The sequence below is a fragment of the Octodon degus genome, unplaced genomic scaffold (assembly GCF_000260255.1).
Source record: "Octodon degus isolate 3935 unplaced genomic scaffold, OctDeg1.0 scaffold00013, whole genome shotgun sequence".
Lineage (NCBI taxonomy): Eukaryota > Metazoa > Chordata > Mammalia > Rodentia > Octodontidae > Octodon > Octodon degus.
In genome coordinates, this window is record NW_004524589.1 from 19,521,983 (window position 1) to 19,544,012 (window position 22,030).

Here is a 22,030-nt window from a genome sequence, read left to right on the forward strand (position 1 = left end):
TGCATTTGCTACCTAAGTGGCACTGTAAAAGTTTATTTAGTCTCTTATTTTAGTTTTTTGTCTGCAAAATAGTAACACATTTCACAAACATTACATCAAATATTAAATAAGATAATATATGTTTAGCACAATGGTAACATATAACAAATATTCATGGAATGACACCTACTAGGTTATTATAATATATGAGTTAAGTGTATTTCTTGTATACAACAGATTGTTGGATTTTCTTTCCTAATCCACCGTGCCAGTCTGTTTCTTTCAATCGGTGAATTAGTCTATTTATATTAATGGTTATAATTGAGATGTATTGACTTACGATCAACATGTTACTTACTTGCTGTCATCTACTCCTTTTTCTTTTGTGTTTAATTGTTTTCCATATTTAGTGGGTTCCTTCTGTTCTCATTGGTGGAGTTCTGATCATTTCGGTCCTTCTCTACAACATCTTTTAGTAGTCTGTGTAGGATTGGCTTTGTCATCATTAAATTCTTTAGTTGTTCTTTATCATAGAAGTATTTCACTTCTCCATCAAACTTGAAAGAGAGTTTTGCAGGGTATAGTAGTCTAGGCTGGAATTTGTTTTCATAGAGGACTTGAAGTACTCTTCTCCATGCTCTTCTTGCCTTCATGGTTTGTGGAGAGAAGTCAGTCATAATTCTGATGGGTTTTCCTTTGAATGTGATCTGCTTCTTTTCTCTAGAAGCTTTCAGTATATTATTATTGTGCTGGATTTCTGGGATCTTGACTATTATATGTCTTGGTGTGTTTTTAATCGGGTTGAAGTTTTTTGGCATTCTGTATGCTTTGGTTACCTGAATGTCAGATTGTTTCCTCATATTTGGGAAGTTTTCTACTATTATTTCTGTACATATTTTTATATCATTTGTATTGGCTCCTTCTTTCTCACTGATGCCTATTAGTCTCACATTGTTCATCTTTGCATCATTTTGCAGGTGGTGAATTATTTTTTCCTGCATCTTAGAAGTTTTTCTCACCTCTTCACTAGCTGCACCAGCATCTTCAAGATCTGAAAATCTAGCTTCACTTTCACTCAAATGGTTTTGCAAGCTTGTGATTGAGATTTTAAATCCCTTTTTATCTCTTCGGCTCTGCTTCATGTGATGTATTTTTTTCCTGTATTGCTCATTCAAGGAATCCATCATCTTTCTAATCTCCTCTATTTTTTATGAGTGTCTTTTTGATAAGCACTTATTAATTCTTTTACTACAGATGTTTCCTATCTGATTTCCTCTATATGTTTCTGCATTTGATTCTTTACTTCAGACACTACTAATTCAGAGATTTCTCTTTTTATTTTAGAGGTTATTTCTGATCCTCTATACCTTTCTGCAGTTGTTCCTTTACTTCATAGCCTATTGTTTCACACATTTCAGCTGTGCGATTCCAAATTTCTTCTGTGCTAGTATCCACTGCACTTATTCTGGGTGGCCTCAGGGCCTGAGATTGCATTTTGCTCCTTCTCTTTGCCATTTTGTATAGCACTGTCCTCTGATCTTTGGTATACAGCTTTGGCGCTGTTATTACCTTACACCTACTGAAATTCAGGTGCTGATCTACTAAGATTGAGTTCATCCACTTGTGCCTGGCTTGGGTCAGACTTCTGTGCTCAGCTCCTTCCTGCTGTAGTCCCTGGAAGTGAACTTGTTGTGTCCCTCTTGCAAGATGTTCTGCTTTATTAGTAGGGTAGTTCTGGCCCCTAGATTGTCTCCAGGAACTTCAGCTGCAGAGTTTCACCCAAGGCCTGTATGCCAGGCCTGGGCTGAGTCTGGAGGGGTCCAGGGGGCTTAGGAGAGCATGCGCAGCTCCCCTACACACTTGCCGGGCCTCTGCTTGAGCTGGATGGGAGGGGTGGATGGTTTCAGAGAGCATGGCAGAAAGAGTCCCAAGAACAAGGTGGTGCAGTGGAAGGTCTCACTCATGGGGCTGACTTGGCTGAATCTGGGGAGGTCCAACCGGTGCAGGGAAGTGTGGGAGCTCTCCCACACACTCGCCCAGCCAGGGCTTGTGTTGGATGGAAGGAAGTCTATAATATATGAATATGTTAATAAAATCAGCTCCTTCTAAATATATTTAATATTTTAAATATAATATGTTTTCCAGTTTCTTTCATTTAAATCTCTCAAGAAAATATCAAATGCTTTTCTACTTTACACATGTATTTTTCATATAACTGATTTATGTTTTTGATCATTCAAGCAGTTAAGCCTATGAAAGATGGGCATGAATTTCATCTAATATGACTTCTTCCAAATATCTCAGGGAATCTATGTGATAGTCTAGTAGTTATACCTTAAGTAGTAAATTCTTTAAATATCCATCCTAGATTTTTCCTGAGGAAATATATTCAATTTTTATGCTTGAAATAAATGTCCTTACAAAAACTTCTAGTTAAACTATCCTTTTTCTAAACATTTATTCACAAGTATAGTTCTTTAATCAAAGATCTAGTAACTTATTTTTACTGATATAAAATGGTAAAGGAGAAGCATATTCAGAATGTTCTAATTACCTATAGTTCAATTTCTAACAAAACTTATTCACAATCTCCTACAAAATTATTTCCAACCAAAAATCTCTATAAATTAGACTGTGTCCAATATTGATAACCTACCTGGAGAAATTAATTCATATATTGATTTCAGAAAATTAAAATAATCTCTATGGGAGCAAATTCTAAGACTAAAGGATGTTTCATATTATAGTTCTAATAAATATATAAAGTCATTGAATATAATTGTTATCTGCCCACAAGCCGTACAAATCCTGAGGAAATAGTAACATCACATATTCATGACATCTGAGTTAGGCAGTAACTTTCAATAAACTTTAATATTATTTTATCTTGAAGGTTCATTATTTCTCACAAGCTAAATGAAACAAAATATTTGGGTAAGGTTGAACTGAAATAAATATTAATATTAATGACAAATTAATAATTATATAATTACTAAAACTTCTTCAGATTCCAGTATTTTGCCTGATTTTTTTTTCCTTTAAGAAAAGAAGACTCAAAATTCATTAAACACAAGTTTGATTCTTTTACCTTGTCCAAAATTGATATATCAACATTATGCATCATTTCCAGGTTACTTTATCAAAGCATACAAAGGTGTAAGAATAAATGATAACAATAGCTGTTTGAGATCTAAAGTAAAAAAAAATAAATTCTTAATTTCAAATCATTTTTCTGTTAATCTCCACTGCCCTGCTTTTATGACTCTTACATTTCAAGAAGTAATGCTTAGTACTAGCTCCCTACCCTGACCTAGTTTACCATTCACCCTTCTCTATGACCACTATTTCTACTACTACTTACAGAAAAATCAATATATGCAGAAAAGTGTATGACATGACTTCACACAAATCTGGATAGGACCAAATGTGGTGACCATGATTAATTAAACTACAAAGGAGGATTAGTAATGTGGCAGAACTTTCAATTCTGGTCATTACTAACTGAATTCTCTGAAGAAGACAGTGGTCTTCCTGGCCAAAAGACGCTTTAGCCTATTCTGTTTATTTGTCAATGCACCTATGGAAACCTGCAAAGAACCAGAGAACCATGAACATGACAAGAGACTAGAAGGTTTTTTCTTTTTCAGAACCCTTAAAATTGCCCAGGCACAAAGTAGATAAAAGTGCAAAAACTTCCTGTGTGCAACCCAGACCTTCTCCATCAACTGGGAACTTGCTCCCATGATGGATTCCCAAAGGAATTTGTGAATTCCTCTCCCACAAATGTGCAGGGGCAGTGATGCTTGGAGAATCAAAATTGCCTTTGAATTAGAAGTTAAATGAGATCTAAATGTTATCAACATTTTAAAGTGGGGTTTAGATGACTCAATTGTACAATCGTTGGAGTTCCTATAATCCAATCATTTGAAAGAAACTGCAGCTTTTCCTCCCCACCTGTCTGAAGATCCATTGCTGTCATGAATGACACAGTAACTATCTGAACCCAGAAGTTTATGACCAACTGACTTCTTCAAAGGAAAAAATGGTCATTGATGTCCTTCACTCTGGGAAAACAACAGTACCGAAGACAGAAATTTGGGAAAAACTTGCCAAAATGTACAAGATCACACCAGATGTCATTTTTGTGTTTGGATTTATAAACCATTTTGGTGGTGGCAAGACAACTGGTTTTGGCATGGTATACGATTCCCTGGATTATGCGAAGAAAAATGAGCCCAGACATAGACTTGCAAGACAAGGACTGTATGAGAAGAAAAAGACCTCAAGAAAGCAGCAGAAGGAACACAAGAACAGAGTGAAGAAAGTCAGGAGTACCACAAAGGCTAGCGTTAGTGCTGGCAAGAAGCTGAAGGAGTAGAGATTCTTCAGTACCTGCCTGCAGTGACTGCAGGTGTTTTCACAAGAGGATTTAATAAACTGTAAAATCTTTAAAAAAAGAAAATGGAGAAAGAAAAAAGAAAGAAAGAAGAAAGAAAGAAAGAAAGAAGAAAGAAAGAAAGAAAGAAAGAAAGAAAGAAAGAAAGAAAGAAAGAAAGAAAAGAAAAGGCAAGCATGAAACACATGGGCCTATGAGATAGCTCACTGGACTAAGCACCTGCTTAGGCAAGTGCGGGACTGGGGTTCAGTCCCCAGCACCACATGCCATGACAACCCCATCCCAGGGTGTGCTGAGCTGGCCATGGAGACCAGGCTTGGTGGTGCACGCCTGTAATCCCAGTGCTGGAGAGGCTGAAAATGAGGAGCACTACCAGTCTGAGCTGTGTAGTAGACCCTGAACCAAATAATCTTGAATTCAATATTAAAGATTGTCTGCCTGTTGGTTGGTTGGTGTCTCAAAGATCAACTCCTTAGTTAATAATTGGCAGGCATATATTTTTGCCTACAGTTCATTTGCCAAAAACGCCTGTTTGGTCTTCATGCTAGGATTACTTCCTGAGCTTCCGAAAATGCAAACAAATGAATAAAAATGGTTAAAATGATCCAAGGATATCATAAATAAATGGGTGAATCAAATAATATAGATATGCACATATATAGTAAGCTAGTTAGTTACTTTAATCCTTCATGTTAGTATGATTAAACACATTTTTATGGAGTATTAACTCTAAATTATACCTTGCTTTACTATCTCTGAATAGATGGTTTAAGAATCTTATTCCTAGGAGTTTACAATCTAAACAAACAGCTTTACATTTAGAGAATATCACTGGTGAAATTGGCATTTACACTTTGACATAAATTATAAAAAGACCATTGTCTTAAATGAGGCCACTTTTAGTAGCAAAACTCAGTCTCAATCATACTAAGTTATGGAGAAAAGAAAATATAATGATTTGATGTAGTGTCTGTGAATTCAGCAACAGAGACATAGCCAAAGGAGATAAAAAGTTAGACTTGAAAAGTTTTAGAGGTCTATTCCTCAGGGTTAAAATCTAAGAGTAACTGAATTTCTTCTCATGGAGTTCAAATGGTAAATGCGGCTTGGTTTTACTAATATTCCATATGATTGGAGAAGCCAGAAAAAGATTAACCAAGGAGTCCTCAGTACAATGGAAAATGTGTCACCTTTGCCTACCCCAACCAAGTAAAACATTATGCTCTTAACTTTAGATTAAATACACCACCAAACAGCTGAATATATACATAAATCCCATTAGAACTGTGCTTCCAAGCTCTGATAAACCCAAATAATCATTTTACAAATAGATGACAAAATAAGACTCAATAACATTTTATTAATTCTCAATGCCAAATTACATATGCTTAAGAAGAGCACCCTTTTCCCCCCTTACTAGTGAAAAAGTAGCTTTTTATTAAGTCTATCCCTTAAAACATCACATTTGTTCTTCCTCCCTGTTGTCTAACAGTGAGAGCTGCAGCTTCTGGAGTGTTTTATTTATTCATATGGCAGTTGCCTTGACGTTTCCAGGTAATAATACGCAGTAACAGAGACAGATGAGAAATCTGTGTCATCCTTTCCCGTAGGGCAAAATAAGCACAAGTAGACCTCTTACACACATACAAAGAGAAAGAGAGAGAGAGAGAGAGAGAGAGAGAGAGAGAGAGAGAGAGAACAGAACAATAAATAATGAGGAATAAGATGAAGGAAAATAATTTCCTAGCACAATATAGGAAAATTACAAATCAAAGCAATATTATAGGGGCCAGGGAGATGGCTCAGTGGAATAAGTGCTTCCCTGGCAAGTGCAAGGGTCTGAGTTCAATCCCTGGTTCCACAAAAAAAAAAAAAAAAAAAAAAAAAAAAAAAAAGCAATATTATACACAAAGTGAGACAAAACCCTCTTCAAATTTCACACTATACACTAGATTTACGCATCATTATTTGATACTGTTTTACTACCAGGTTGCTTCCAAATTAGATATCATTTTCTTTATTTCAACAAACAGTGATGACTTCTAAGGGGCTGAGGATACTTGAAGCATGTTGTCTTCTCTTACACAGTAACTGAAACATAGATTTTTAAATATAATCTGATTATTCAGAGTGTGGTTATTTCCTGCCAAGCAATTATTTGTTTGTCCTTGTGATCACTGATTATATGCCAGACATCATTTTATTTATGGAATACAGAAGTACACAAAATAATTTTCATCAGGAAATTTTAATCTAAATGAGGGGAATACTCCACGAAGCAGGTTAGAGAACAAAGAGGTGGTATCCAGCCAGTCTGGACCCACAGGAAGATACTCAGTAATAATAGTTAGGCTGAGAAAAAATGCACAAAGTTTGGATAAAGAAGCAAGGATAAGGTAAGGGATGGAGTTGAGTCCATAACCAGTCTTCAGGGATAAAATTTTTTAGCAAATGAATAGTAAACTTTATGCCTCTAAGGGCCAAAATACATAGTTCAGAATATTCATTTATGTGCTAAGATTGAGAACAGGAATCATATATTCTTAAGTAGCCCTACACATTTTATTAGCATGTGTACATTTCAGCTTTTGCCTCCTTTTACAAATGACTCCCATTTCTCCAGCCCCTTTGTCCACCTCATTTCCCAAATATCTCAAACTCTGCTCCTTGTTGTGTTATTGCTAGAAGCTATCAGAGAGAATTAAAACGGACCGCAGAAGCCAATCGTTCTCAATTAATATGTTTTTGCCTCCCAGAGACAATTGTCAATGTTAACAATAAAACAGTTTTGGTTGTCAGAATAGAAAGAGAAAGAGACAGAAGTTGAAGCAAGAGAGATTTTTAAATCCTTTTCAACACACAGACCCCTTACTCCAGAGTTCCCTGGCCCAGCAGGTCAACTATAAATGCTGTCAGCCATCTGGAGTGATCAGAAAAGCCTAGACACAGGATCCCGAAGTATTCTTCCTAACCTGTACTAAGTTTTAAAAACAGAGCTGTAGGTTGGAACTCGTTCTGATTCTTAACCTGTGCCCTCAGTCAATGAAATAATTTGCACCTCTAAAAGGTGACCGTCTTCCATAGGTGACTCTGGCTTTGCCCAAGCCATAATGAGGCACTTCTCACATTTTATAAAGCTTCGTTGTATGAGAGTTCAATTTAATAAGTCACTAGCAAACAAAAGATATTGTAGAAAAATAGAAAAAGTTATAGTTATAGTTTAATTTTTTTCTTTAAAATCATAGCTATTCTTTCTTTAAAGGCCTTTTCCTGCCTAAGCTGCTCTCCTTCTTAATTCCACATTCATCTGGCCAATATCTATATAACCTCTATAATTTTTTTCTGTTGTTTTGAACAGTTCAGCTTTGAATCTGAGCCTGAAAACCCAATAAATTTAAAAAATAGAAAGGGAAAGGAAATCAGAAGTTAGATATTACTCTTACCCACTTTAAAAGATGTCATCTATTGTTTCTTAAGACTGCCTCTTGGGATTTTTGTCTCAGACTTCATCAAAGCTTTCCTTCTGAACAAAAAAATATTATTTCATAGGATGGAGGGAATTGGGGAATAAGAAGAGATTCTATTGCCAAGAAAGGAAAAAGTAATTCTATCATTTTATATACATAATTTAACCAATCTCTGAGTTTACTTTAAATTCTTTTTCTATCCAAGTGTAAAATTCTAAAGTATTGACAGTCACATCAGCTACTGCTCATTATGTGTAAGACATAAGTTCAATACAAGGTCAGTAAACTACAGGTTACAGAGCCAAACTAGTCTGTTTCCTATTTATGTATGGGCCATAAGCCAGGAATGGCTTTTGCATTTTTTAAATAGTTCCTTTCAATGGTTATGCATAATAACCTTCACTCTGCCTCTATGATCACTTCTGATTTCATGCATATTCTAGCCTACTTTTGTTTACTTCATTAGAAGCTTATTATGACATTCATGTCATTATCCAATCTGCTTACCAGGGTTGGAAGGGTTTCTCAAAGAGTTAGAATGACACACTGCTGCTCATGATGATTCCAGCTACCTGTCTGTGTGCAAACTCCAGCTCTGTGGCTCTGGGGGATTAACTCAGTCTTTCTGTTTCCCTCCATGTCAAATGGGGACAGTAACTGTCACTGTGTTGATAAATGTAAAACACTCAAAATGATATATTTCATTAATTGGAAATGAAAGGTATGTTTTCAGGTTGCTCCCAGCTTTGACTTTAGAGCAAAGTAAAATATTTGTGTAATTTCCATTTTTACATTAACTGTACTTCTGTAAGATACAAAACTATCTTATGTGTGGTTCTGTACAGCACATCACAGTACTATATATGAACTCTGGAAGGACACCACTTTAAACCAATGTCACAACCCAGGTTATAGCTGCAAGATTAGCAACAACAACTGGCAACAGTTGGGAAATACTGTTCTCACAAAGAGAAATCCCTGAAAAGGTGGAGAGCAGTCTTCAGCGACAGGGAGTTGTCTCCAAGTGAGCAATCCAGTGCGGGGTGTGGAATTGAGGGATGAGCCTACATGGGCTTGTCAGGAAGAGATGAGCCTGGAAGTAGCAAGTTGTGCTTCTGTAAGCAGAGACCAGTAATATGACCTTGATTATCACAAGTAAAGCTAAAATCTACTTTCAATAAACACAAGTTATATTTCCCAGCATTAGGCCAAGATTCGGTTTCCATCACTGAGCCAAAGAGTGTTAGTGGATTACAAGACTCAGTGAATTCCACCATTGGGGCCCAGACCTGCTGACATATTTCAACAAGGATATGATAGGTCTTAGAAATTTAAAACAGAATGTAGGATACAAGGGGCAATTAGCCACAGCTGTGAGAAGAGACAGATATAATGTTAGAAAGTGGATGAGGCCAGACAGCAGAAGCTTAGATGAAAATATAGTCATAATTCCCACAGTTGAATAGGAAAAATAGTGTCAGATACAAGTCTTTAAAAATGAGTGAAACTGAGATAAGCAGAAGGAAAGGGCATTCCTGGTGGAATGACTACCATAAACAATGAAAAAATGAGTTGTTACTAAGGAACGATAAGCTTTATTGCTTGTTTGAGCCAAGGATAGTGATAGGTCTCAGGTGTCATTTTGAGGAATGTGAGAAATGACAACATAAGCAAATAAGGAGATAGAGAATAACTGAAAGCAGAATTGACCCACTGAATAACATGGTTTGGGATCCATATTCAGGAATTTAACACTCTTTGGTCACTGGATTCCATTAAATATTCAAGGAGGGGATTTATTAGACATAACTTTTTTTTGGAAGATAACTTTAGATACTGTGTTGTGTTTATAGTCTAGGCTGGCCAAGATATAATAAATCTTAACTAGGGCATCAGCAGCAATATCATAAATCATTTGAAGAAACATAGCTTTACTTTAAAAAATGCATAATTGCGATAACTCAAAGCAGTTAAAATTCAAGGAGAAACACATCTGTCTCCAAATTCTTCACTTGATAGGATGTCACAGAATTTCCCTGATGCTGGGATCCACCATGAAGACTGTGATAGTAGCTTACAAAAGAGACCTAGAAATCTTCACTGGGAATATTACTTTCAAGACGAGAATTGCATTTACTGCTCAATATCTATGAGGTCAAGTGAAAAGAAAAGACATGAAAATTTCTTGACTCAGATATATGTGACAGTGTTGTATTCCATTTGTGATAACTCTTAAAATATATACTTACTGGGCCAGCCAGATAGCTCAGGCTAAAGCACCTGCTTAGGCACGTGAAGTGACTGGGGTATAATCCCCTGCTTGCCATGCCAGCTCCACTCCCCCAGACTCCTCCCCCAGGAGCCCTGAGATGGTGATTGAGGCTGGGCGTGGTGGTGTGCACTTGTAATCCCAGTGCTTGGAAGGCTAGAAACAGGAGGATTACTATGAGTCTGATCTGTGTAGTGAGACCCTGTAGACCCTGTACTAAATAGCAAAAAAAAAAAAAAAAAAAAAAAGAAGAAGAAGAAGAAGAAGATACACAATTGACAGATGAACACTTGAAAACAATATCCAATATAGTTAATCACTTGGGAAATGATTATTAAAACCAAAGTAAGCAAACACTTCCAACCCAGTGAAATGGCTAAAAATGTTACCACTAAGAAGTTTGGGTGGAAAGGTAAAGCATTAGGACATCTCCACATGCTGTTGGAAATACAAAATGATACGGTCAACAAGCAGAACCCTTTAGAGGATTTTATGGGGTTAAAGATACACTTAGCCTGGTGTAATTGAACACACTTGTAATCCTAGCAGTCTGGGAGGCTGAGGCAGGAAGAGTACAAGTACAAATCTAATCTGGGCAAGTTAGCAAGAATCTGTCTCAACATTTGGAAATAGTAATAAAACCATGGGGATATAGATGAGTGTGAAGACCTTGGGTTCAACCTCCAGTACTACAGAGAGAAAAAGAGACTTAAAAGAGCCAGAAGTCAGATGCCTAAGTATTTACACAAGAACAGTATAAAGTTATGGAAACACAGAAAGTTACACAGCAATGTTCACAGAATATTTATTTAAAATGATCTAAAACTGAAAAAAAATTCAAAAGTGTTTCAAGTGATGAATAGATTTTAAAAACTGCAAAACATCTAACATGGATGAATTTCTAAAACATTACCCTTAATGAAAAAGCACACATATGAAAAACTATGTGATTTGTAGATCCCTTTTTCCCAAACTCAAGGCAAAGTAGTGTCCTGGTGACACTGACTTGAGGCATTGATTGGCAGAAATAAATCAACTACAGAAGGACACCATGACCTTTTTGTGGTTCTGTATCTTACCTAGGTTGGTAGATACATGACTGCAAATTTGCCAGAACTTTTTAATTTACACATAAAATAAATATTATTTACATAAGTTATTCCTCAATATAACTGATCTTCGAAAGTACTTAGAAGGATAATCTCTACCCTTTGATAAGTATGTACCATTTACCAAATCAATATAAGTTATAATTTAGCTTTTACTCATTGAAACTTTATGAGCCCAAACAGAATTGTCTTAAAGGTTTTTCATTGGGAAGGTGAAAAAATAATGCTCATAAACATGATTCTAATCTTTTTGTTTGTCTATTGTTTTTAATAATTAAAGTTACTGTATATTTTAGATATACATAACGATAATGTTCATTATATTAAATTTGTACCTGAACATGATACATCATGATTCTTTCTTTCCCCTTGCCCTCCACTCTTTCAATTCCTCTTGCTGTCCTTATTTACAAAAAAATAAAAATTTTTCCATTATTTCTTTCCTCTCTCTCTCTCTCGCTCTCACTCTCTCTCTCACTGACTCGGGCTGCCTTAAGGGCAAGTCTGGTGTAGCATGTGGTGCTGGGTATCACACCAGTCTCTTGCCTCTCACTGATTTTGTTCAAGGAGGTGCTTTAGACTACTGAGCTAACCTGCCAGCACCTCTTTTCTCATTTCTTTTTTTTTTCCTTCCTTACTTTACTTTTTCACTCTCCCTGGCCTCTTTGCCTATTTCCACATTTTCTTCTAATGCCACAATATCTACTATAGGTCCTTATTTACACTTTAAGTTTCTCAAATGAGAGAAACAATGTGGTATTTACACATTTATCTCATTTATTTCAGTTAAGAGAATGGTCTCAAGGTGTAGCATTTACATAGAAATGTGTCAAGCTTATTCTTTATGGCTAAGTAGTACTCCACTGTATAAAAATAACCCACATCTTCTTAATCCATTCAGCAGTTGATTTATATTTCTGTTGTTTCCAAGATTTAGCTACTACAAATTGTCACTATAAACATGAGTGTGTGTATATCACTGTGGTTTATGCTTTTAATTATTTTAGGAAGATAGCAAGAAGGGGAATAGCTGGGTTTAATAGAACCTCTAGTTTTAGTTTTTTAAGAATCTCCACATTGATTTCCACAGTGGTTGTACCAGCACACACTCCCACCATTAGTGCAGAATTGTTTCTTTTTTTACACAGCCCAGCCAGCATTTGTAACTAGTTAATTTCTTTATAAAAGCCATTCTTTCTGGAGTGAGATAAAAACTCATCAGAATTAAAGCACACGTCTCAACACAAACCCTTAAGCCAAGAAAAGCTTGGAGAGAAGTATTTCAAGTCCTGAAAGAAAACAAGTTCCAACTCAGATTGATGTACCCTAAAAAGCTATCTTTCAAAATTAATAGAGAAATCATTCTAATATTTAAGGATAAAACCCACTGTACCTATAAGCATAGAAAAATAACTGGAAAAATCCAAAAGCAGACTAAGAGGGCAAGGGAATGGACTACCCCTAAATCTCAGAAAGAACACTTACACTTTAGCTAGTAACTCTAATTTCAGACTTTCGACTTCCAAAGCTACAAATCTATATGATTTCACGGCATGGTTATTTCACAGTCTTAAGTCATTGAGCTTGTAGTTACTTGTTATGAAAGTCACAGATAAATACACTTATCAATTTACCTATAAAATACAAGATTTTTCAAAAAACAGATTAAAAAAGTATGCCCAGCTCAAGAAATTCTGGAGCCAATGATAGAAAGAAGACTAGCATTAAGGTGTGAATTGGGCAATAAGCATCTTCCCTGGTATTTTCCCAAGTGTTTTCTTGACCTACACTGACCTGTAGAAACTCACAAATTTCAGAAACTTTCATTTCAGAAATGACAGCTGAAGCTTATAACAGATATAATAGCTTAATGTTCATAAAACTAAGAAGCAGATGATTTAACATTTGAACTCAGGTCTGTATGACTCAACTCAAGACAAGCACAAATAAAGACCAGCCATATACATGTAACATGAATATTATATGATACTAATAATTCTTTTTTGGGGGGTGGGAGAGCTTTATTAACTCTGAAGAATGCAAAGAGATAGAGAGATCCTCTGGTGTGACACAGGGAGGCTGAAACTTCATGTATTTTTGCTAAGGGCCAAATTTGAGGGGCAAGTTCAGTGACATGTAAGGAGCTAATTGGATGCTGCCTTGTGTACACAGAAAAGGTAAATGGAAGCTGCATCTAGGGCTAGAGTGGGGAAGAAGGAGAAAATGGTCCTTGAGAAGATCAGCTGTTGTTTTTGGGATTCGACCATGTTGAAGAAGGTCATAAGTTAGCTGTTTGTACTTGGGCCAGAACCTATTATTTTCATCTTTTAGTTGTTATGAAGGGGTGATGCATCTCTTAGACTACTTCCTGCTGAATTAGGACATTGTTTTGGGGGCAAGGAGATTGACAGGATGATGGTTCATGCCCATATTGAAGTTAGTGCCAGGTGCTTCAGAGAGGACGAGAAGTTTATTATTAATGAAGGCTTACATCTGAGATTGAAGAAACCTTTTGTGACATCTGATAATCATCTGGGCAAATGATCTACAGTCTGCCAAAGAATTAAAGGACTATCAAAAAGCAAGTGATCAGAAACCAGACAAAAAAGCACAACACATGTGTTACCCTAGGGTCTTTGAACCCTTGGCCAGGCAGAGATTTGTAGGTGACAGGAATTTTGAAGACCTCTCAGGTAACAAGGGTTTAGCATCAGGAAAAGTGGAGTTGTCTAAGCACCACTTGGTTTGGGTGATGTGAAACTATGTGCACAGGCAGGTGACTTTTACTGCTGTTGCTGTTGACAGGATGACCAGGTGGAGGCCTGTCCATGTAGGATCTAATCCTGTAGGCTTAGAGGATTTAAGATATATTAATTCTCCAGGAAACATAGATGGCTCCAAGGGAGTGGTACCTACTGGTTGTGTGAGGCAGGCATCCACATGTTGTCACAGCAGGTACCAGAGGAAGGATAGAACAGAAATATAGTCAGAGATAACAGGAAAGTTATCCAGAGCAGGAAAGTTGTGAAGCAGAAAAGGTCTCCCATGCATGAGCTTGAATGGACTTAAGAATGTGGGTGCCTACGAAGTGTCCTGAGTCTAGTTAGAGATAAGGCAAAAGCTGAGGCAAGTGCAGCTCCAGGATAAGTTTGGTGAGGTGGGCCTTTAAAGGCCCCTTTACTTCTATTTCCCATTGATTTTTAGGTGCTCCTGGATGTTGGGGAGTGCAGGGAAAGGCGGAGGGATCCCAGAGGCAAACTAGAGCAGGTGTAGAATGGGTAGCACGAGTAGGACTGAAAGTGCACCAGAGTATGTGGTCAACAAGAGAAGAGGGAAAAGGGAGGGAGGAGCTGATTGCACATTGAGGTTGACTACATAGGATGGGCACTTTGGGAAGAGAGATGAAAGATAAATGGAGCTTTTGGAGGAGATCTCTCCCCCTGAGGGGTATGGGACAGATTGGGATCTCAAGAAAATTATGAGTGAAAAAGTGCCTAGAGTCAGCAGGGAACAGGCCCTGTCTAAAAGGGTCCTGTAGTTTAGAAATCAACACCCACTATGGAGTCTGCAGATCTAATGCAGTGACCTGAAAACTCAAGAAGAACATTACATGTAGCCCTAGTGTCAAAAAGAAAAGAGTGTCCTACCTGAGATGTCCAGTGAGATCCGGGGCTCTGACAAAGTTATCTTCATAGGAGGCCATGGGTTCCAAGCCCCATCATTCCTTTTCAGTGGCAACACCAAGCAAGTCAACTGTTGATGGATCTAGCTGCAGTGAGTTCTCCTGTGCGGCTAAGGAATTGGATGACTTACCCACTCTCTGGTGGACAGTGACCCTCAAGCTTATAGATGGGACCAAGTCCCAGTGGTGGCTACAGGTTGGGGCAGGCTCTTTCCCAATGTCCTTCTTCTTTCCACTTGAAATATGGTCTAGGAAGGTTTTGAGTGGCAGCGTTGTTTGGGCTCAGCATTACATTGCCAACATCTTCCTTTGGTATCCCGAGTGTTGCAGCCAAATGCTGACACGTACATATGGTTAATTTTTTGTCTCTATTATTGAGGATATGAAAAGCCAGATTAAGTAGATCTCCCTGGTGGGGTTTGAGGGCTGAGATCTCTCTTAAGCTTGGCATGAATGTCAGGAGTAGATCAAGATATAAAATAGTAATTAATGACAATTGCTTCTTCAAGGGAATCTGGGTCTATGTTAGTATACTTAGTTGGGAGCAATATACTTAATTATTAAAATTTTATCTAAGCATTAAGCACCTTGAAATATAAAATGTAACCAGAGAACTCATTTCTTACCAACCATGGATGTTCTAGTAGTTAAATCACTATAGAATGTTAACAGACATCAGTTATAAGAGAACATTTGACATCAATAGTCATACATAGCAGTGCAGTGGAACAATCACGATGAAATCTCCATTTTAGCTAGCATAAGTTTTTGTTAGAAAATGATCATTTGACTGAAGACCTGATGCTGGCTTGACATGAACCTTTTATTACAAATATTTGGAGCATAAGAGAAATAATAAATACATTCAAATCTGAAAGAAAATTTACACTGTAGACTACTGTACCTTTTGGAAGGCAAGAATACATTTAATATACCAAGAGCATCTTTTATGAGAAAACTTAATTTTGATTAATTTTTTGAAAATCTTTATCTTTTAACCAATGACCAAATTATTGGAGGTATCTTCCAAGAGATTATGGAAACTGTTGGGCACTCCTTACTAATTAACAAAGGTTGTCCACTTTTCCACCCACCAATTAAGAGTCCTGTCCAATAATCTCTCCCCATTTTAATGATTTATGTTTAATTATGTTAAAATTTTTCATGACAAGTGAGTAACCAATTTTGATATTACTTTGACCAGCTAGTAACTAAGGAGAAAGCATGCTTGTAAGTTTATATTTTAAAATTTAAATAAAAAGTGGAACAGCAGTTCATGGAATGACATACAAACACATAAACAAATACAAAGAACACACAAATTAACATCTTTACAAAATCAGATTGTATTCAAATATATTTTTGATCAAATTTTAGATTATAACATTTTAACTTTATAATTATAAAAAGACAAGTAAGAACTTTTTTTAGTTCAATTAGTAGAGATCTCTTATAAAAATTTGAAAACATAAAACCTCTTATTTATAGTTACTAAATATCTCAAGAGTGGTCCCAAGATGGTGGTGGCCCATTACATGATGAGGCACTACAAGGTGGTGTTCTGATGTCATAAGAAAAGTGACTGTAATTTGCTGGTGGAAAGCCACATAGTGGAAGGCCATCTGGCACACAAGATGGCAGTGGCTTGTCATGTGATCAGGTTTCACAAGTTGGCATTCTGACATCACAGGAAGAGTGACCCTATGGTGTTGATGGATGGCCACATGGTGCACAAGATGGTGGCAGCCACATGGTGCACTAGATAGCAGTGACTGGCCACATGGTGAACAGTTGCAGGTCAGCGACATAGCTCGGGTAGTTGTTGTGGGAACAGGTATGGAATACAGGAGGAAAAAAGGTAGGAGTGTCCACAGGCACCTGAAGTTCCATAAAAGGGAAGGATGAGAGGCAGAGAAATATACAGGGGAAACAGAAGCAGTAGAAGGCAGAATTGCTGTTATAGGGGATGGAGTAAATAAAGACATGGTCAGAGGAGACTGACAAGACAGAGTTTGTAATGGAGGGGATGGAGAGGGTAGTACCAATAGATAAGGAGAAGGGCTAGCTGAGGGAACAAGGTAGAAAGGATGTATTTTCAGAGTCAACAAAGCCTTTTTTTCTTGAACTAGGAGTTTATTATAAATACAACCAGCAGAGAAAAGCTCAAAACCATATACAAGCCAAAATCAGAATGACAACTGGTGGGATAGAAGGGCATAAGTTGATCCTTTGGCTCAGCCAGTACCCCAAATAAAAACCAAGATTCATGCCGAGTTTAGAGATAAGAGAAAAAGGAGTAATATGGTATTCTGTTGTACAGGGTATGGCCAAAGAGAAACGGTAGAGTCAATTAGACCCTGGGTTCAGGGCAGGTGGGCAAGGTGCCTCACAAGTACTTAAGCCAAATCTAAGCAGTCCTCAGATTTACTTGGTGTTACTTGAGCCCTGACTCACTCCCCCCGCCTCTGAGGATCAACTAGCTGCTTCCCAGGTCTTTTAGGCTGAGGGCTGACATAGGTCCTGCCTACAGTTTAGGCTGACTGCGGAGAGAGGCAGGAATCACTGCTTAACCATAGGACTTGCCTCAGCTCCCGAAAACCATAAGAGACTGGCTGAAGATTCACTCAGTGCTTCCAGCAGCCATGCAGACTTAGCATCCTTGGCCAGCTCCTGCACATCCTGCTTATCTGTGGCCAGCATGATCCGGACGAGGCTGCTAAAAGATACTGGATGCCCAGGGATCACTACCTGGTACTAGAATTGGTGCTAGCCAGCAGGTCCTGCACCCAAACATTTGGTCAGTACTGGGCTGCCCAGATTCATTTGTTGACACAGCAGCTACAGAGCAACCTGATCACCTTGGCACTCCAGCTTGCCCCTGGTTAGGACCAGTCGGTTGCCATCTGGCTGTAGGCACCTAAGTGAGGGACCCACAAGCTGCTGGCAGAGCTGCTGCTTGAGGTCTAGCCTGAGCCACTCCACAGCCACCTGTTCTCCACAGAGGTGGGACTGATCTACTAGGGTCTTTTCAACCATCGCAGCAGCGTAGTGTGAGCTGAATTCGAGCAGTGCTATCTGTGGGGGTTGCGGGCCACGACTGGGCAGTAGCTGCACCTCCTGCAGGCCGGGTCTCAGCGGCTGCAACACTAGCGGCAGTATGTTGTGGGCCACCCCCAGCGGCAGCCCATCCATGCTTAGCTCGCACTTCTCGGTGCTGCGGCAGATGAGCAGCAGCCATGACGGCCACAGAGGGTGCTTGTGCAGTGTGGTGATGGCCACCTGGGCACCACACCATGAGCTGTAGTGGGTGTGGACGAAACCATGGTCTAGGCCACTAAAGGTCATCATCAGGCGGAACTCTTACAGATGGCCCAGGCGCTGAAAGAGTGGAATCAGCTGTTGCTTGCATATCCTGGAGCAGCTGTTGGGTAAATACCTCAGAGCGGGGGCAGCAGGCTGCCCACCCAGCCTGAGGGTGGCCCCTCTACTTTCTCTGCCTACTCACTTGCACTAGGCAGGTGCCCATGTCCATGATCCACGCCCCCAGGGCCTGCTTATTTTCGAGATTCACCCTCTCACACCATTGCTCACATTCGCGTTTGGACTGCATGGCTACCCAACAAAGGCTTTAAGGGATTTCTGACCATTTGCTGTTCCAGTAACAGGACAGCAAAAAGTTCAGGCCACTGGCTTCCATTGTCAAGTTTATATTGTGGCCAAGCTGTCTGGCAATAAAACTTAGTTGTTTGGGTTTGAGATATCCTCTGAGTGGGAGAACACTGCCATTCTTTAGGGAAAAACCGAGGGTGTGTGTTTTGGAGGATAGGAAGGAATATTTCCCATGGTGACTGAATTAGAGTGAGCCAAAGATTAGGGCAAACCCCACATCACCGCTGTTAAGAAGTCATCACTTTTTAACTGAGAATGAGTGTGAGAGGGAAAGCCAATGCCTGTTTTAACAGTCACCACTAGAAAAAGCTGGGCACTGGGGTCCAGACAGATATGGAAGAGGGGTTCTGCTGTAAGCTCATGATTTGTGAGACGAGGATAACAATGAGGCAGGACTTCCCCTGACAGAAGAGTTTCGGCTCTTCTCAATCTAGGAACATTGAGACTGGCTGGTGTTGGAGGCGAGTTAATAATGGCAGGCAGCAGAGGTAGAAGAGAGCGGCTCATTGGTGAGGAAGCACAAAAACCAGAGGAGTCTCTAGGGAGCTACGGGGCTCACCAGTCTGAGTCACAGAACCAAAATGTTAGGTTTTTTGGTAGCCATAGGGAGGCAGAGAAGCAGAAATAAAAAGGGGGGGAGCCTTCATTAACTCTGAAGACACAGAGGATCAAGGGCAGGGAGGTGGCAAGGTCCTCTCTCAAAAGTTATTTCAGCTGATCATTACAAGAATTCCATAAATGAGTCAAAGCAAGTGCTATTTGTTATATTTTACAGATTAATAAATTATCCACAGCCAAAGAGCTCTACATGGCTGAGCCCAGAGCCCCTGTGGATTATAGAGGAAGCAAAAGTGAAGATCAGCATGATCAGATGCATAAACTTCATGGAACACACTGGAGCTGGTTAGTGTATCTTCTAAGTACAGGTAATAGAAGTTCTTTTTTCTGAATAACTTGGTTCTGGTTTGCTGGGGAGAAATCCCTTGTTGCATCACAATGTGAGACAAAGCAGAAATGGAGCCAGTCATATGCAGAAAAGGCATGTGTCCAAGAGAGGCAGGCAAGACCTCTACATTCACTTCATAGTGACTCATTCTTTCAGGAGTCAATTCAGCGCCAGGAGACCCACTCCCCCTAACAGCATCAATCTGCTTGTGAAAGTGAAGTCTCCATGACCTAGTTACTTTCCATTGCATCCAACCTTTTAAAATCTCTTCCACCTTGACACTGCCACACTGGGACAACTGTCCAGCACATGAATATTTGGGGAAAATCTATATCCAAATCATAGCAGTGGAAATCATCTTACAACATATTATCATAGGGAATGGAGTGGAAAAGATTTCTCAGTAGACACATAAAGACCTTTTAAGTATTGCTCTTGGCCTTGCCCATTAATATAGGGAGAAAAATCCTCCCAACCTGTTAGATATCCATTATGAGTTTGTGTACTCCAAAATCAAAGAATAAAGGACCGGCCAAATAGCTCAGTGGACTAAAACACCTGCATGCAATTGCGGGGGCCAGGGGTTCAATCCTCTGGTTTACCATGCTGGTCCCACCCCCAGGGCACGCTGAGACGGCAATTGAGACTGGGTGTGGTGGTGTACACCTGTAATTCCAGCTCTTGGGAGGCTGTAGACAGGCAGATCACTATAAGTCCAATCTAGTAGTGAGATGCTGAACACTCTGTAGAACTGTCCCTAGAAAAATACAAAAAATAAAATAAAATAAAATAAAATCAAAGAATGCATTTTAGGACCTATGGCAGTTAAGAGCAGATTCTATTCATTGGGGGAAAAGAAAGCTTCTGTCTGAGAGAGAGGCAAAAGGGATCCCAAGTGGGTTGTGAAGGACCTCACATTTCCTAGGGAATTTTATAGAGTAAATCCATGATGTGAGGCAGGTCTAAGCTGGGGAAAAATGGGAAATCACAAAGTGGGCATGACGTGGGACAAAACTACAATCAAACAATATGATTATGAGTATAATTGCTCAGGTAAAAGTTATTAATCAGGATCAAAAGGGGAAGCAATTCACATGGAAAGCAGGCATAAAAACAGAACAGGAGCTTTTCCTGTAGGGAGTTGGGTCAGTGACTCTTTCTAGCTTCCTCAAGGTGATGGATACATATTTAGAATATCAACCCCTGATGTTTATCCTTAGGAATTCTGTGGGTGCATTTGTTCTAGCTTTTGTCTTGAGGTCTTGCCCACAGCAGAGAAGTCTGTCTCCCCAACAGTTGCAAAGTTGGCACTGGCTCCTTCAAGGGCCTAGCCCTATCTAACTGCCTATAATATTTTTATCTAACTAAGCTGCTTATCACACCACAAGTGATGCCTCCTAGGTACCTGCTGAATCTATTGGAGTGGTCATAAAAACATACAGAAGCAGAATTTTGCATAAAGACACCTTGATCTTTGTTTTTCTAGATTATAAGGAGAGAAATTGAAAAGTAATATTGTAGGAGTAGATGCACTTTTTATAGGAGAAAGTAGCTATTAAGAATGATTTTCCTCAGAAGATAGTGTAATTTAGATTTGAAAGCTCATGCATTCAAGAACACTGTTCTAATGCAGGGCACTTGGTGAGTTAACAGGGATTTAAGAGTCAGGTGTTGTCATCCAACTCCTCAGAGTCTTTGCTTCCTACTAAATTGGCCACTTAATCATGTGACGCAGAGAAAGAGGTGCTGGTAAACCAGAGTGTGAGTACTGAAGGGCACATAAATGGGAGGTGAGAACACGACAAATGCACACTGAAGCAATTCCCTCTGGGATAATCCTGCTCTCTAATATAATGAGTGCCTAGCAATCCAATCAGAATTTCTATTATAACTATTAACCTTGTTCATTGTAGTCAATGTTCAGTCTATTTAAAATATCAACTATATATATATATTTAAAAAAAGAGCTTTTCAAAATGTATAAGGAATGTGAGACCCTTTCCTTGTGGAGGGTAAGAATTAGTCTGTTCTTACTTAATGTTTGCAAATAAGAGCTATTACCACTGTCGGATGTTGCCTAAGTGCCCTTTCCTGGACCCTGGTACAGATCTTAGCTCTTGTCACACCCTGATATAGAGTTTTCTGATCACATTCATTTATAGAATCTCTGATTGCATGCTGGCCTCAGACTGCACAGCTGTTAGTGCTGGCATTGTGATAGATCTATCTGAATCCAAAGTCCTTATTAGATTTTCTTGAAGGGTGGGGACATTTTAAATTTTGAAATAAATCTAAACCCTAACTGTAAAAAGGAAGGAAAAACCAGAATACATTTCTAACTCTAGCAGCAGCTCCCATTCAGCTATGTCTGTCACAGGTGGCTATTTGGTTTTGTTAAATTGAATAGTGAACTTCTGGTTGATTTTTAAGCATTTCTTAACTTTTCTGTGATACTTACAGGCTTTCCCCAAATGCTTTGGGTAAATAAAACTTTAGTACAAACCCTCATTGTT

At 38.8% G+C, this 22,030-nt stretch overlaps 1 pseudogene; it reads right to left on the reverse strand.

Annotated features, from left to right (window-relative positions):
* Window positions 1-17,461: 17,461 nt before the first annotated feature.
* LOC101585649 lies at window positions 17,462-18,512 on the reverse strand (annotated as a pseudogene).
* Between the last annotated feature and the right edge of the window lie 3,518 nt (window positions 18,513-22,030).